At 36.7% G+C, this 17833-nt stretch overlaps 1 protein-coding gene across 1 annotated transcript in view; it reads right to left on the bottom strand.

Annotated features, from left to right (window-relative positions):
• Nucleotides 1-17833, bottom strand: part of PRKN (parkin RBR E3 ubiquitin protein ligase) — a 679301-nt gene that overhangs the window by 285821 nt on the left and 375647 nt on the right.

Consider the following 17833-nt stretch of genomic DNA (forward strand, 5'->3'; position numbering starts at 1 on the left):
CCTCATACTTCTTACATACTTCTCTGGCCAGGGCGGGCACACGCCAGGGATCACATTGAAGACTTCAACCCTCTCTCATCCCTTTTCTATACTGGAATAAGAGAATTTTTCCAATCACATAAGACTAGACAGAGAAAGGAAGAGCTAAGGGCTGCTCTGAGAAAACTCTGGATGCTTCCTGGATAAGCAGCAGCCATCAAGTGATGTAGGGACAAATCTGTCACAAGAACTGACATATTTCAAGAAGATATAATACACCTTGGTGCTGAAAACTCCAAGGGGATGCATGTGTTAATTTTTCGGTTTAACTCATATGGCACATAGTATCTATCACATTTATTGCCAAGCGAGTTAGCTTCTTCATATTAATTTTTATTTTCAGTTTGACACATTTCTCAGCTGCAACTAACTAGCACTGTATTGAAAAGTCAAAGCAAATCCCTAGAGAATACGTTTGTTATCCAAATAAAATAATTCCATTTCCCCCCCCCCCCCCATGTTTTTTGCAAGATATCAAGAGTGATTTCACATAGCAGAATGAACAGTGAGGATATAAACAGATCAAATAATTTAGCTGGCATACTCACATGTCCCTTTCCACTTCATTGCTTCAGGAACCTGTTCTATGCTGGCCTGCCCCTCTTAAAGTCATTTCCACTTACACTTAGAGTGCAACTCACTGTCATATAAATTGGAGATATTTTATATGCACTGTGTGCTAGAATTAATGGACAAAGGCATGAAGCAAAGAATTTGTTCCTCTATGATTACTAGTCTCTGCCAAAGTGACTATTATGGTATTTTTTTCCTACTCTTACTTGAGAGATTTTGCAGTTTGTTTCCTAGAATTTCTTCTAGAGAGTTCGTATGTTCAGCTTTATGTAAAATAAATTTATAGAAGAGATGAGAGTTTTTGGTACTTCTGTACAAAAAAATGAAGTGATTCCATGATAAAGAAAAAAAAAGGAAAGAAAAAAATGAAAAGAAATAAAGAGCATGCATAGTGAAACAAAGCAGACAATCAAATAGAAGTAGACAGAATAATTATAGATGTCTGGATAACACTCCAGATGGCATTTTGGGCATCACAGTTAATAAGCAGCCTGTTTCAGGGGACCAGCATGTTAGCACATTATTGCAACAACTGGAAACCAGCAGCTGAAGCATGTCTGCCTGATTATCCAGGGAGCAGGCTACGTGCAGAAGCTAAACCCAAAAAATACAGTGCCTGAATGCTTATTGGTATGACAGGTTCAGGAGCCCATTTTTCTTAACAGGAATGTGCTTAAAAGAAGTTACTAGAGACATAACTACCACTCACTTAACGAAGAAGAGGTCTCAGCCCAGTTAATCTGGTCTAAGTTTGAGCATTTAGAAAAGATATCTTTCTGGCATTAATTACCCAGCTCTATATATTTAAATTAAAATTTTTGTACTTCTGCTCAGATGAAAATCAAGCTGGTCCCTACGCTCTTCTCTCTCTGTGCAAATTAACTTTAGTAAAAGCAACAATTACAGCTGAAAGGAAGTTTGCGATACAATTTCATTTTATTCCTTTTTCCACCATTGGAATCTGAAAACCACTTCTGCAGTTGCAACTGTTGGGGTTGAATGTTAAATTGCATGCCAAAATAAGCTTGATATCTTGTCACTTATCTTCTCAAATGAAATACATCATCTTCAGTACAGCAAAGAGTCCCATTGCTGATATGCAACCCTCAGGAAATGTATTTCAGGGATGGAAAGTCTGATATTTCCATCAAGTAGAAAGACTCTTAGCAACACCCATACCACAGTAAGTACTGAATCTATTCTAAAATGGCAATTCTGTGAAAATATAATATATTATATTCTCCCAAATGTCAGAAATAATGTCCCTTTTTATTTTCAATTTCAAATCAAGGTCACACCATAGAGCTCTTACTGATCCAAAATCAGAGAATGACTCCACGGTTTTAGCTCTGGAATCAGAAGCTTCACACTGAGTACCTTCATTCTTTTTCTTGGATTCCTGTGTTTAGGATTCCCCACTGATGACTCCTCAGGTCTCTTGAACAGATCTACACATAAAAAACCTAACCAAAAAGGCCAAGGCAAACAAACTAACCAAACATTTAACATGAATCCCGGAGATATTTACAAAATAATAAAGGTATTTTTCGTTATTTCTCTAGTTTGTGGTATGTTCTAAACTGTTTGCATTAAAAATACAGATCTTGACTACTACTGGGTTTGCAAAAAATTCCCCTTATAAGTACTGTAGAACACATTTGTCAATTAAAGCATTTGCAGAGCTCTCCTAACTCCCCAAGGACACTAGATACTTGTTCTGAAAGCAGAAAATCATGTGTTATTTTATTTTTCTTTTTTGGTGATTTTTTTAATTAATGGTGGTGGTGTTGCTGGTTTGGGGTTTTTTGCCTGGGATCATTATTACGTCACCATTTCAGAATGCACATACTTATGTACATCCTGGGTGCAAAATCTGGCATTGTCTTTGTTAAACTTTGTACAATTGGCAACTGACCAGCCCTGTCATTGTCCAGGTCTCTGTGCAGGGCCTCTCTCCTTCCAAGGGAGTCAACAACCCCTGCCAATTTAGTATCACTTGCCAACTTAGTAAACTTTTGAGTAGCTTGTCTACATTTCTGCTAAAAGAAAGTAACTACAAAAAAAATGTAGAAAGACTGTCATGAAAAAAGCACAGATAGGGGCTTTCCTTGGTAATTTATACTGTGCATCCTGTTTTGACAGGGTTCTGTGGATAGCAAGATCTTGTCATTTTTCTTCACACTCCATAATTTTTAGTGGCAGAGAAAAACAAACAAAAAATCCAAATTAAGGAAAATGTAACCTGAAAAGCTAAGAAATTCAACAGCCAGTCAGAAAACAGAAAAAGGTATTTGTTCTCAAAATGTAAGTTTACATTACACACACTTTGAGCATAATTAATTAAGAAGTAAATTCAACAAGGAAAATGAGAGTACTGAGTATTATTTATGCCCAGCTTGATTAAGTAAACTTTGTGGTAGAGGTTTTAGCATTTCTTGGACTAACTCTGAAAAACTGCCTGCCAGATAAGCCACAAGGGAAAGAAAAGGCATAAAAAAAGCTCGAATATTCAAAGACTGCCAAGTTCTCTATTGTCAGTTCAAGAGTTCCCATCCACCCTGCACAGAGAAATTTCCTTGAGCAGCATGTAGACTATGGAAGTAAATTACAGAAATGTTAAAGAAACAGAAAAGAAGTGTAACAGAAGTTCAGTTTGTCAGCATCAGATCAATGTCTCACACACTTGCTCTGGAGGAGAAGTGAATGAGAAATGGCCCACCTCTGCCAGACAGGATTTTAATGGAATTTGGATCCTAATATGTTTTGGCATTTCTCTGACCTTCTTTATATTATGAGCACCTTGTTCCTCTTCTCTCTTAATCTTGTGTATCTCCCTTTACATGCTGCTAAAACATTTGAAAAAACTTCTAGAGACTTCTGCCATTCCACTGTTAATCTCACTATCAGTAAATTAGTGAGTTAAATTAATATCCCTTAAAAAATGCAAGAGATACACAAAACTTTTCCCAAAGCTGAAGAACCAAAAAAAATTATCTCAAAATTATGATTCAAATCTTGTCCCAATTATTCTTCTGCTTTTTCTTTCATTTGTTAGTTTTCCTAAATGTCTTTTTTGTCCCTCTCAAAGTCCACAACATAATTTCTTGAACAGTTAACAACAAGAGAAGAAAGCAGAGGAAAGGTTATCCTCATAAAGGGTATTTTCTATATCGGACTGTATCACCAAAATATCAGCACAATCCTAAAAAGGTACATGAAGCCATATCATGGATTCTGCTTAGGCACAACAATAGGCTGTCTGTAGGCCATCTTCAGTGGAAGTTTGAGATTTAATTCAGAAGTATTAATTAGAATGGATTCAGTAATCCTCAACATTAAGACCACTTAGGAATCACTAGCAAAGATGGCTTCTGAGTTCCAGGGTTTTTCAGGATTTTTTAGTGTGAATCCCTTGCAATAAAATAAAATGTTTACAACAGAAGGAAGAGACTCATGGAGCTTCTACGAATTATCACCTCATGAAAATGCCACTGTTTTACTAGATGTTCTTAGATAAAGGTGACTACTATTCAATATTTGAATTATAGACAGACCCAAAGACTCAAGGAAGAATGATGCCTTATCATGCTAGGCACAGTATAAAATAGAGAATGAAAGACAATTCCTAACATAAGATAGATAAGAATCTAAATAAACAAAAGAGGTAAAAAGGCATTGGGAAATAAAAGTACTTCTCTGGAGTAATAGGCACCTTTTTTACCAGATGAACAACAGAGACAGCACATAGAGGGCCAGAATTAGGAGGAGTGTCTGATACCTGTGGTTCACAGCGTCACAGTGGGAGCAGGATGAGTGTCTTTCACAAACAATCTAAATCAAGACATTTATCTCAAACAGAGAAAAATAACCAGAGCCTACAATTACTATGACTGCCACAGTCACAGGCCCAGGGAATGGAATGTCCTTCTTACATTCTCAGGAAAATTCAAACTGTGAAAAACTGACTTATTTCTTGGAAAGACAGGCAAAAGAAAAATCAATTAGGGAGCCACCGTTATCTTTGGAGAGATCTCTATCCTTACCATACAGTGATGGTGGATCCTACAGAAAGATCCTACAGAAGCTTCCATTGAATGGTTGCTGGGACCAGCAATAGGAGAACAGAGTATCTCAAACTCGAGGGAAACTGAAGCTTTGAATAAGAGTGTTTTGCTGAGGAAAGTAGCATTTACAAACAGACAAGAAGATTAATCATGTGTAAGAGTAAAAAACAAAAAGGAAATAAGATGGTAGCTTAGGTTACTAATGAAAACAGTTTATTAATGGTTAATCTTTCCCCTTGTGAGGCACAGTAAAACCTCACAATTTAGTATGATTAGAGGCCTTTTTTGTTTGTGTTCCACATTGAGAACCTTGATTTTGAATAGGGGAAGTTGCTCAGGATAAAAGAGCCTTGTCAGAGCGCAGGTGAAAACCTTTCAAGTTCACAATTGCTCTACATGTCTCTTTGGGCTCCATGTCCCTCATTTTCAACATATTCAAATCATTGTGGCATCAGGATTTTTGTTAGCAGGATGCTGTAGAAAAGTGAGTCTGTAAAATGAAACTGCCAAATCCGAGCTTTATTCTCTAATGACTGCCCATCAAAAATGCTCAGATTACCTGTCAAAGAAAAGATGTTTTTAAATTTCTAGTTCTTCATGCCATGTGGGAACCCAAAGACCCCAGCACTGCTGCCTTTGATAATCACACCGCTAAGAAAAAATAAGCAATCAGAATGTAGCTGACAATCACAATAATTATGCATGCAAAGGCATAATAACTTGCACTTTTATAGCAATTTCCCTGATAGAAAAGAACCCCTACACTTCTCAATAAACTAAGTAAATTGAAATATGTTACATAGTTAATAGTTATATAAAATGGTCTTTTTGTCAAAGCATTACAAGAACTCAAAAATTTGTAACATATATTTTCATGAATGGTTTGATGTCCTTGCAAATTAGAGGCTTCAGATTTGGAAGAAGTATATTGAGGTTCTTCAGTCAGAGATATCCTGAACATACACACAAAGATCTTTTCTATAAGTCAACTAAGTAGAAGAGATATTGAGGAACAATTGCCTCACAATAAAAATCCTTATATAGTTACCAGGTTTGTAGTCACTGTATTATGTAGATATTCTGCTCCAGAATAATAAATTCTTGTTTAGAAATATAGCAAGACATACAGACTGCAACACTTTTTATGAGAACAGTTTTTCCATTTAAATCCCTTCTTGCAAATAAGCCTGTAACATCATTTATCCATGTTTTACTGATAAAGAGCTGAATAAATATATTTTTCTGCCTCAAAAGGAGGGTAATTACAGAAAGAAAAATCCCATTTGTGAGTACTTTTTAAACTCCCTTAGTAATGAACCCAATATAAAGGATTTTGAGTAATAAAGTCAATAGTGAAGTAAAGGATATTAGATGCATAACTTATGCTGCTTACTTAGAACCAGTGGAAATATAAAGAATAAAACCCTCATCTTTTCACTCCCTAAAAATAAATTGCTGTGTTGAACTGCATAAGATAAATTATAGTTCATTATATCACTGCACTATTTCAGAAACTAGAGACTGAAAACGTCTAGGAGGATAGAGAGTATAAAAATATTTGCCAATGGAATTTGCTGTAGTACAGGGGTGATCCTTAAAACTTAAAATAACGTCATCATAACTTGTTTTGTGGAAACCATGGTTGTATCTACTCTTTATGACAAAAATTTCTTTTTATTTATATAAGCATCCTTTCTCAGAGGCCATTTTACTGAATATGACTTTCTGCTTGGAGATAGAATCTTTCAGGGCTGTGATATCCATAAAGGTAACAAACAGCCTGGTAGCACTGTCAGCTGCAGCAGAAATCTGACAGGAAGAGGGAAGGGAAAAGGAAGGATTGATTCTAACCAGTTCAGACTTTGAAATTTTCTAATGCAGATTATTTTTCAATATTATATTTCTACTAAAGCCATACAAAAAAATACACCAAATGCTTTCGCCAACATTTGTCATCTTTCCTCTTTTATGCCTCAACTCTGCTTCACTGGTTCCTCTGAATTTGACTCTTTATACAAGGCATTAAATTACAGTATTACAGGTATTTCTGGCTGCAATTCAGGTAACCAAGAATACTCATTTTCAAAAGCAAATAAACCTGCATTTTAAAATTTTTCTACTTCTTTTTAGAGGGGATAATTTTTGTTTGTTTTTGGAGTAAAAGCTTTCAAATTACTTCCTCTGGAATATTAATATTCTGGATGGTAATACAGATAATTTTCTAACACTTGTGCATTTCCAGATGAAATTATAGAAAATTCAAAGGAAAGATTAAAAGAAAAGGAATGATAACTAGATTACTGACATTCCTCAGGTAGTTACAAGATGCCTTTTTGGTTTTTTTTTATTTCTCCAGATGAGAGAGAACAGAGCAGAGTCCAGTGCACTGAGGGGAATTTCTCTGACCTCCACTGCATATCTGCTATAGAACTAAAGCAGTCAGAATGCTTTGAGTCCTTAAGTGCATCTTAATTTAAAAAACACTGTAGGGTATTGATGCCTTAGAGGGGCTACCAAGAACAGAGGCTAGACAAAATTAAGAGAATAAAAGTGGGTATTTATTGAAGGACTTCAGTATGTGCACCTTGGGCAGCCAGAAACCTCTGAGGAGCTACACCCAAGAGGGACAATGGTCATGAGTTTTTTGCACAGTTTAAGTTTGGTCCATTTGTATATCAGGGGTTAATCCTCCATTCACATCTTCAGGTAATGAAATAATTTACTCCAAGTTTGCCCCCCCAGTTCACTGTTGTTTACATCTCTCAGGGCCTGAGACAATAAAGTGTCCTTGAGTTTCAGGCCGAGAGAGGAATTGTTTTGTCTGAATAAAATGGGAGAACAGGAGCTGCCAGGCTATGGAGTTTCAGAGTTATTCACTAAAGTAGTACAGGATCTGAAAAATATATAAGCTAAATCCTAAGGCATCAGTATAGAAAGTCCCTTAAGTACATGCAATAAACTGCCCTCCATCATGACAGACAGGCCTTAGACAAGTATCCTTCTATGCACACAATAAAAATTCAGAGAGCACTTGCATACATGATAAAGATATCCACTACAGTGCTGGGGCCAAGCACTGCCCTAATGTTCAAGGTAAGTACCTTATATGCTTTACTGGACAGAGTTTGGAAGCAATACTGCATAAGCACTGAGGCTTTGTCTATGTAGAAGGCAATACAGAATTTACTCTCAGAAGGACCTCAGCTAGCTTCAACCCTCCTAGATACATGCTGGAAAACGAATGACCTTAGATTAAGACCAGTCACCAAGCAAAAAATTAAATTGTACTTATTACTGTTGCTTTTTTTTCAATTTCTCAGCTTTCAAAAAGTAAAGGACTTTGAACACAGTTCAACAGTTCCACTGAAATTTTTAACCAAACAAGCCGGTACTTTTTTTTCCCCTTAATCAATATTTCCAATCCATAGGTGCAAAATATAATTAAATAAGAAATCAAGTAATGCATACAGAATAGTACCTGTTGAGGAACAGTGCTATCTATCCCTTAAGTACTCCTCTTCACTACATTTGTGTTCTGTATAATGATTTTGTCACAGTAGTTTACTAAAAGATGCTGTATATGTCATATCAAGAACATGGAGATAATACTTGAGTCTGTTTAAATGAAACAAGAACTGGCATAAGGTTAGCTTTACTGTTGTTACAGCATAAAGTTGTAAAGACAAGCCAGTGACTTTAAACTGTTCACAGTATTTATTATCTGAATGTTGCTGCAAAATACATTTTTATAGCCTCAGCACTTGGTAGGCATTAAATAGCTGTCAGAAGAGATTTCAAGAGTAACCTTGTTTAGTTTTAACACAGATTTTGCAGCACAGCCAGCCTCACCAAAACTGCCTAGCTCAGGTATAAGCAGCTACACACAGCCCTACATAAGTTTAGTGTGTCCTTCCCTGTCTTTACAGGGCTGCAGAGCTGTCTGCCCCTCCATGTCTCCAGAGGCGACACATCACCCAGTCCTTTGTGCTTCAGCACACTGAACTCCCCTCTCCATGCACCTGGAGAAGTGAAGGAGGTCACTGGGGAACTACCAGACCTTGAGTGGTTTAATTACCAACCTGGTTATAAATTGTCCAGGTCCTCACTCCAAACGAATGAGAAATTATCCATCTGGCTGTTCAACACTCCAGGTCATGCCAGCTAAAAGCATTTGGAACATGGACACACTATACCTGGGAAAAAGCCAAGTCCAATTCTTCACTTAAGGAATAACCTGACACTTAAAAGAAACAAAAAAAAACAAAAAAAAAAAAAAAAAACCAAAAAAAAATAAAAAAAGAAAAGAACCCAGAGATATACTATATTTATACTTCAGTTCTTTCACAACATAAATACTAGATGTGCAAACCAGGGGAGGGAAAAAGGAATACAAAAGGGAGATAAATAGAGAGAGTGTGAACATGTGCACTTTCCCCCCCTCTATCAATACTGTTACATGTAACAGGCATGAAGGAAGCTAAATGAGTCTGAATCATGAAAATTCCATGTCTAGAGTTAATTGGTTTGCAGTTCATGGGAACTCACTATGTCTGCTTTTCATTGGTTGTAAATCATCAGGCTGAAGAACTTGATCACAATGATCAATGACGCTTTAAGTGACAAAAGGAAAACCCAGAATAATAAGTATAATCAGAATTACAGGGAAAATAGGCAGACATTCTTACAATTTAGTCTCCATCATGCTTTGAGTTTGTAAATGTATTGCTAAGGAATCCTGCAGCATCTGCAATCGATTCTCATAATTCCATTGATATATAGAGAACTTAAATGAAAACCATTTCCTCTAATACCAGTACAATATGTAAAATAGTTGATCAAGCTTCCTTGACAACTGTATATAGTTTAGGTTTAACTTTGACACCCTAAACACACTGCCCAACAGAATGTTAGGAGAGGAGGACTACTTATGAGCAGTGCTTTAGAAAGATTTGCTGTTAAGGAAAGAATAAGAAATTTGGAGAGAAGGAGATCGCAGCTAATAGTATGAGTGATTTAGACAATAAAATAGAAAGGTGCTGACAGATGTTTTCTCTAATGAGGAAGAATAAGAGAAAGGACTAGATCTTAATTACTGTGGAATAGTCCCTTAAATAGAGCAAAATATTCAGAATTTAGAAAACTATCAAATTTTCAATTTTTGTGTGTAACAGAATACAGAAAAAAAAAAAAAAAAAAAACAAAACTCAAGCTTTGTCTTGTGAGAAAAGCAGAGCTTGAGTTTTAGCCCTGAGTAGTAGAAATTTGGGGGAGGCAGCTTCAGCTCCCAAGACCTGGGACCCAAGCAGACAGTGCTCAATAGGACTGTTTATTTTTTAAAATTAATTGAAAAAAAATAAAGCTAACTATGTGCAATGCTTCCTTTTTCAGAGTACTGAATTTCCCTACTACAGTTTCCTGAGTGAAATTTTTGAATTTTTTTAATTCTAACTCCAGTTTTGGGCAAGTCTCCTGATTGGGCAAGGCTTTGGGCAAGGCTGACTGATTCAGGCACAGCATGCTGGAGTAGAAACTCAGTTGGTAGAATTAGTGAGGGGATACCAGGTGGACAATTTGGAAAGCAAAAATCTACATTACTTTCAATCCATGTTACATATGAGAAAAATAAAATTTCTAGGTGAGCTAGGGAGGACACCGTGGACTTCTGTCATGGGAGACAGAATGAAGAAGCAGGTATATAAATAATTATCAAAGAAATAATTGAAGATGTAAAAGTAGAAAACAAGGCAACAAAAGTGGTCAAGGGCAAAATCTTAAAGCATGCTAAAATAGAGGACTTACACAAGAGAATTTTCAAGAACAGCCACTAAAAAAAGAGGGGAGTGACAGCGGAGCTGAGTGAGGGCTCTCATGAGAGCTTAGAAGATAAAGGTGCTGAGGAAGAGAAAAAGGAAGTAGCCCAGAACAAGAAAGCCGGGCAAAAGTTTTTACTGAGTTAGGGTAGACTTAAAGCACTGACACTGAGCCAGAATAAAAGTAGTTATGGCTGGATTGCAGGCAGATTCTCTGGAGTGGAGAGTGGCATCTGTTGAAAACACACAGGGCAACATGGTCTAATCTGTTCTGTACAGGTATTTACACCATGCTCACCACCAAAATGCAAATGCCCTCCAGCAGTGCATTAAGCTACATGATTAACATCTGCTAGTAGTTGTGCTAATTTCCATCATTCTAAACCAGTGAGAGTTAAGCAAGCTCTTACAAACAGGCCTTTTCAAGGCAGGAAGGCACTTAATGGATAGTCAGGTTAATATATATCCCACTGAGATCTGTCAAGACTGTAAATCACCATCCTAGGACAGATTTCTATTTATCCAGAGACTGCAGTGTTCCTTGCAGGTAGCATCATGACGTAGTCCTTGAAAGGCTAAGAGTTACAGGAAATAATTTTCCAAGCAGGCTGCCTACAGTTTACAGAACTGTAGAATTTTACAATGAACACATTTAAGGGAAGGATCCCAGTTAAATCCTTGAGGCCTGACCCTTTTTTTTATTTACAATAAGTTGATCCCTATGTGACACTCAGTATTTTCAGTACTTTGCCTTTAACCATGCATAAGGAAGAAGAAAAACAGGTTTTCAAAATCATGGCTAATTTCTTCCAAATTGTTCAAATTCACAAACCAATGATAGTGATCCATGTATTTTGAGCTATATAAAAGAATATTTCCATGAGATCTAGGACCTGAATAATGCCAACTCAGATTTGTCTTATTAATGCCATGCAGATTGGACTATTCTAATGTGAAATAAGCCTACATTCTGGGCTGACTCTAAAAGGAGTCAGTATATTTAGAATTGAGAATTCTAAACATGAAAACAGGAACAGTAATGTCATGAAGGCTATACTTGTTTTTCTCGCTAAATTTCTCAAGGAAATATACCTAGATCACACTCTTATGATGTTTCTGTACAACTGCCACAGAAAGATTTATAAAGGTAGATGTGGAGATGGACTGTCTAACACCCACGATGCATATTCCAGTGTTGCAAAAACTGATTATATGCATTACATTGGGTTAGAGACTTATACTCCTCCTAAGCTGTCAAAATTGAAGATATATTCTGCTTTGAAAAGTTTTATTAATCAACGTCACAGTCTAAATAAAAATATTTTCAACAGGTAAGTACTTTGTAAGTCCTTCCACTGTATGGTTTTACAGATGGAAAGATGCCTAATTCTAAGTTACAGCACTGACTTCTAAGCCTTCTGATATCTTCATTTTCTGATTCAATAACCATGACTGCATTTTTCCTTTTAAAGCACTGGATAACAAGGCCTCCCCCTAATATTTAGTTTCAACTTACTGAACACAAGTCAAACCCTGGATCACTGGATCCCAGACTGTGATAAATATGCCACTGCTAGTTTGTTTACCCACGACTTTGCAGTATCTTTTTGAATAGTACCTGAATCAACCAGAAATCCAGTGGTTACCAACTTAGAAATTTTTCTGCTACCATGTACTCCTAAAGTTATCTGAAATCCCTGTGTCATGTCCCAGGTAGCAATCCCTGTATCATCTCCAGCAAGTTAGCCTGGAAAAGGATTAAGAGAGGGACCATCCAGTCTAAAAGGCAGCTATATAATTTACTGAACAGTCACTTAATCACTGTGGCCATTCACTTTCTGTCTATTGAGTAACTGCTTCAAGTATTGCAAAGAATTGAAAGTAAGCCTGACAGTTTTCCTACAAGGTGCCTGCCTACTACATAACAAATAATTGTTCCTGTCCATCACAATTTGGATGATGGTTTTATGATTCAAGGACCTTGACATAAAGGTTTTCTGAGCAGCATATTTTTCTGATGAGGTGGGTCCACAAAGCCATACTTCTAAAAGGCTTCTCTTTACTCCTTTCAAAAGGAGATAGAACAAGATCATTATTGTCCTCAGGATGAGTAGAATGTGTGGGTGGCTGCATGGAAACAGTATTATCCAGTGTGGGTAATTGCTTAGTCGTGCCTTTCAGTTAACTAAGCTTAGGCTTGTTTATTTGTCTTGATTAGCCACGCAAGTCAGCTTGAATGTTTCACTTCTGCAAGAAATTTCCCAAGCACCTCAGTCTTCATTTTGTTGTCTGAACAAAAAATTGATATTGATAGAGAACCCTTTTTGACAATACATAACTTCACTACAAAACCTTTTTCTGTGAGTTTAACATCTCAAAGAGAAGGAAAACCCCATAACATTACTGTACATTGTGCGTACACTGGTCTTTATAATAAATTTATTTTTGCAAACTAACCAGAGGCAAAACTCTTCCAGAAAGAAAAAAATATTGAATAAAGCTTATATACATAAAGAAAAATCAAGAGGTTTAAGAGAATTCTCTTCCATGGAATGACTCTAAAATTTTTGGCACAGTATATCCTAATACACTAGGAAAAACCAAAAAGAAAATAAACAATTTGTTTTCCAAAATAAAAACTGTTTCCAGCATTTAAAACTAGCTCTATTTTCCCTCAGCTGTCCCCTGTGTTAAGAAAAAAAAAGACTGAAGTTCTTTTTCTTTTCTCCTGACAGCTCCTATGCCACAACAGTCTTGCTCTCCTGCTGTGGGCTGACACCTCTTTGTCAAGCAGGTTGTTTCCTAATGCTGCAAAAACTGAAGGACTAGCTGAAATGGCAACACAGCCATGGTGATGACTGAGGATAAAATTTTCAAAATTTTCAAGTCATTTATGATCACCAACCCATTGATAGGTAATGAATTCTGGTATATGCTTTTAAGAAAAATCAAGCAAATAAATGCTTTTAAGACAAACAAAAAAATCTACCTTCAAAAATTCACTATAACATTTTCCCTAGCTTATAGTGAATAGTGTTTAAAGGAGAACACAGGTAGAAGATGGGGTACTGTTTTGTGACTATGACATTAAACTCCTCTTTTCTATACTTTGCATCCTTTTGTTCTGTAAAGAAAAATGTCTTAGGTGACTCCTTATTGGAGTTAAAAATACATTGCAAATTTTTCTTAGCTGTATTTGATATGATTTTTGTCATCCTTCCTCTGTAGTTCAATTTGAACATGTAAGCTGCTTGTCCAAATAGAGGACAGTATGGATAAAGGAGAACTGTCCCACTGAAACATCCATACGTCTCCTTATTAGTGTGGAATGCAACATGATGGGCTTGACTCTAAAAACTCTTATAAAAGAAATTTCACTCTGTAGAGCGCATATGAAGATTTAGGAAGTATTTTAAAAATCCTGGAAGCCTGGATTATGGGTAATGATAGACATGTTTAGAACATCCTACATTTGATTTCCAAGCTCAAACCATACCAAATACAAGAAGTAAAACTGTGGAGAGAGGACTTGCTTCCATGGCATGCAGAATGCTTCAGTCCTGCTCTTACAGCCATAGATTCAAGAAGCTGTAAAACTTTTCGTAAAAATGCCAAAAGACCGAGCACCACAGGCAGCTGGGAACTTCTGCATCCTGGCCATATCTCCTCTGATGGTAGCTTGACAAGGTAAGGCTAAAAAGGACCATTAGTTATAGGTTGCCCTTACATGAAAGAATAAAGTGAAAAGTCTAGTTAGGCTTGGACACACAGTTAATGCTACTGAGACAACAAATGCAAGTGGCAGAACATAACATCCACTGGGATTCAGGATAACTTGTACAACTTCCCTTGCAGAAAACCTTGAAAGTGCTTGCTGCTGGTTTGTGCCTTCCTCTGGAATGTCAAATGCACTAGAGAGCACAGAAAAAGGTCAGAAAGAGTTTAGGGCAAAAGCACTGAAGATTTAATCCTGCTATGCTAAAAGATATAGTATGCCCTGTGCAGTTCAACATGGCAGTCTGTATTTCTTGCCCCTGGTTAGCAAACAGCACAACTTAGCCATATCTCAATTTATGACTGTGTGATAGCCAGCTTCAGTTGCTGTCAGTCATGCATCCCCTAAGGAAATTAATCATAATCACAATTTTGCACTGTGACTCTGCAATGACTTTGTCATTAAAAAGCTTGATTATCCTTGTTAGTAAGGTTTTTAAACTTTTACGTATAACAGCTTGTTCTCAAAGCCTGGTATTGGGAAACACTTGTTAAGGATAACTAAACAACATTCTAACTCACACCCTTTTTCCTCTGCTAGAATAGCTTCTTTACTCTAATAAATGTGAGAAGCCATTGCAGCTGCCACAAAGATATTATATGTAATAAATTTTTATAAGAGGGGAAAACCCCGAGTCATCTTGCCATGAAAAAGGACCTTTTCTATTTAGATGTCAGTGCTATGCAACAAGTTTTGAGACCTCCTTTTCTACTGTTTGGCATTTTGGATGAAGTGATGTGGAAAGGGTAAACTGATTTATACCCTAAGGTGGCATTACTAGTATATAGCTCAGACCAAGCTACTGCCAGAAAACTAAGGTTAAAAGGGAAAAAGTCAGTGAGTTGATGCACTCTCTCAAGTCCAATGGAAGAGTCAGCTGGACATCCCAGCTCCTGACTCAGGCAGAGCATTGGGAAGATGCTGCAGACCCAGCGTGCAGACAAACCATAGCAAAGTGGCACAGGGAGAAGCAGCCTCCAAAATCAGAGCAGCACAAAAATATCCCTGGACCCTGCAGCCCACAAGTAAAGTACAAAAGCAATTGTTTGTTATTCCTTGTTTCCAACAAGTACAGCGGTTATTTTTTCAGACCTCAGAGTCAACAAAGAGTCACTAAAATCAGCCTCAGATTTTTCTGGCGGTATAATGCAAACTGGGCTGGAGGGGCTGGAACACAGGTACACTGGTCCAAACAAGAAAGATAGCAAGGCAGTCCAGTCAAGCCCCTTGCTGGAGAGAAATTAAATTTAAATATCCTTTCATTGACGGTGCATACGAGTTGCTATTCCTTAATCTATGGAGATAGACAGATGCAAAAATGCCAGAAGGATGAAACAGGGAGTTATTTACAAAATGTGAAAGAAGTATCTGTATGCCTGCTTTAAACCTGTGATCCGGTACAGAGCCATTTTACACTTAAGTGAAATTGTCCCTGATCAGAATTTCTTGCAATTCCTTAGGGGGAAAAAAATACATGCAAAACCACTTCAACAAATGTTTCTGAATACAAAGGTCAGAGAAAAACCAAACTGCTTTCAAGATTACATTATCAGGAAAGATTCCCAGAGTGAGTGGAATATCAATAAAAATAAGAGTCCTGAGAACACAGGCTGAAAATTGTTTGCTTGCAATTATTCCATTTACTTTTGTGATGTGCCTTTCTCTTGACCCATTTATCCCAAAAGGATACTCAATTTTCATGGCAGAAATATCATACAAAGAATATGGAAGTCTCTTCTAATGAAAACTACAGAAGCACATGCTAAAAATACCAAAAATAATTTTTCAATGCTCAAACCACTGAATCTTTACTTCCCTGGTTATCTCTGCTATTCAGTGAACATCAGACAAAGATACACTAATTTGAACAAATAGTGCAATGAGTAACCTAACCAATGGAAGGGGGGAAATCTTCTAGGAATTCACTAATTTACTTATTCACTAATACATGGGTGTTTTATTTTGCAGCCTGTACAATTGTCTTTAGGAACAATTTCAAAATATTCAAATATATATTCATGCCTTTGTCTTGAAGACCTATTTGTACATATTTCATGTGAGCATGGGCAAGAATTTAGGTTACTATTCAAATAATCGTGTCCAAATGTGCACTCATTTAGAATGTCTATCTACATAAGCAGATTAGGTAACTCTGTGACTTTTTTCCATATTTTACTACCCAATTTTCTCAGCAAAATATGAAGTTTTAGATTTCTGGTAGAAACAGACCATAGACAATACATAATTTAGGTATTTCAGCCTAAACCTAATAGAGCAAACCCCAGTATTCACAAATTATTTCATGCACAAGAGAAGAGCTTTTAACAAAAAAGTTACTGACACGGTGATGCTTTGCCAGGCAAGTTGTTATATCAGGAAAGTATAACCTAGAAAGCTTCTAATCTTAAAAGGTGCTGGTCTCAGCTTTTCTCTCACAGTCTCATCCAGCATTTTAAGGAAATAAACTGCAAGCATTTTATTGATACTGCATATTAATATGAGTATTTTATCTCTTCTGCAGATTTTTAAACAAAAATAAGACATTACAGAGGAAGACAGATGCCTGGACTATTAAACAATACATTGACTATTTTTTACTGTTTTCAACTGTGAAAAGTAATCTTTATTTTTTTCAAAAATTAGTTGATGATATTAAATGTTCTGCTCTTGGTAATGCTCAAATAGTCCTTTTTCAAGGACTTTGAGGGCTGAATTCAAGGCTTTCCTTGCACAACACGAGTTTCTAATATTTTCTGAGCATGCTCATGTCAGTCCCTTTACCACCCCTACATTTTCAACCTTAAACTGTCTACAGGGAACAAACAGGGCTGGTTCTTCTGTACTTAGTACCACCAAAGAGAACTGTTATTGGTTTCTAATATTTTTACATGAAACACCAAAAGGTCTCTTCTTTTTCTCACTATTCACAAGTATCAATGAATACCTGGGCACTGAAAAACAAAGTGAGGATGCAGAGCTATTTGTGACCTGCACACCATCGAAAAACAGCTACCTAGTCTCTTCTTCCATCTAACATGGAAAATGCTGCCAAATATTTACAGAGCATCTGGTCAAGACTGAAACATATTGCTGAAGACTAGCTGGTAAAACTAGATCTCAAGGAAATGGATGTGGTACCAGCAGAGTGACAGAAGCTGAAAGAGTTAATGTCAAGTTTACACAGGGCCCTTTTTCTGAGACTTTGCCTACTTTTTACTCAAATTTGCAATTTGGGAGTACTCTGTCTAGACAACCACACTGTTAGGGTCTTGTAGCAGATCTTTTAGTGGCTGCATGACCAGAAGAATGAAATCACCCTATTGCTTCCATCTACTTGCATTGAATTCCCATTCCTTTCCAGTGAGGTATCCTAGCCATGGGTTTACATATTCCTTTAGTTATAACACCACACCTGCTTTAGGTGCCTTTAGGATGCAATGTCAGGTAAATCCTAAATGATAAATGACTTCCATTAATGAGCACTTTATGGAAAATATGACTTACTGTTTGCATTACAGTTGTGCGTAATAATTTTCACTAACACCAAAGTTCAGTTTTTCTTGGTAGCAAAG

The sequence above is a fragment of the Melospiza georgiana genome, chromosome 3 (assembly GCF_028018845.1).
Source record: "Melospiza georgiana isolate bMelGeo1 chromosome 3, bMelGeo1.pri, whole genome shotgun sequence".
Taxonomy (NCBI): domain Eukaryota; kingdom Metazoa; phylum Chordata; class Aves; order Passeriformes; family Passerellidae; genus Melospiza; species Melospiza georgiana.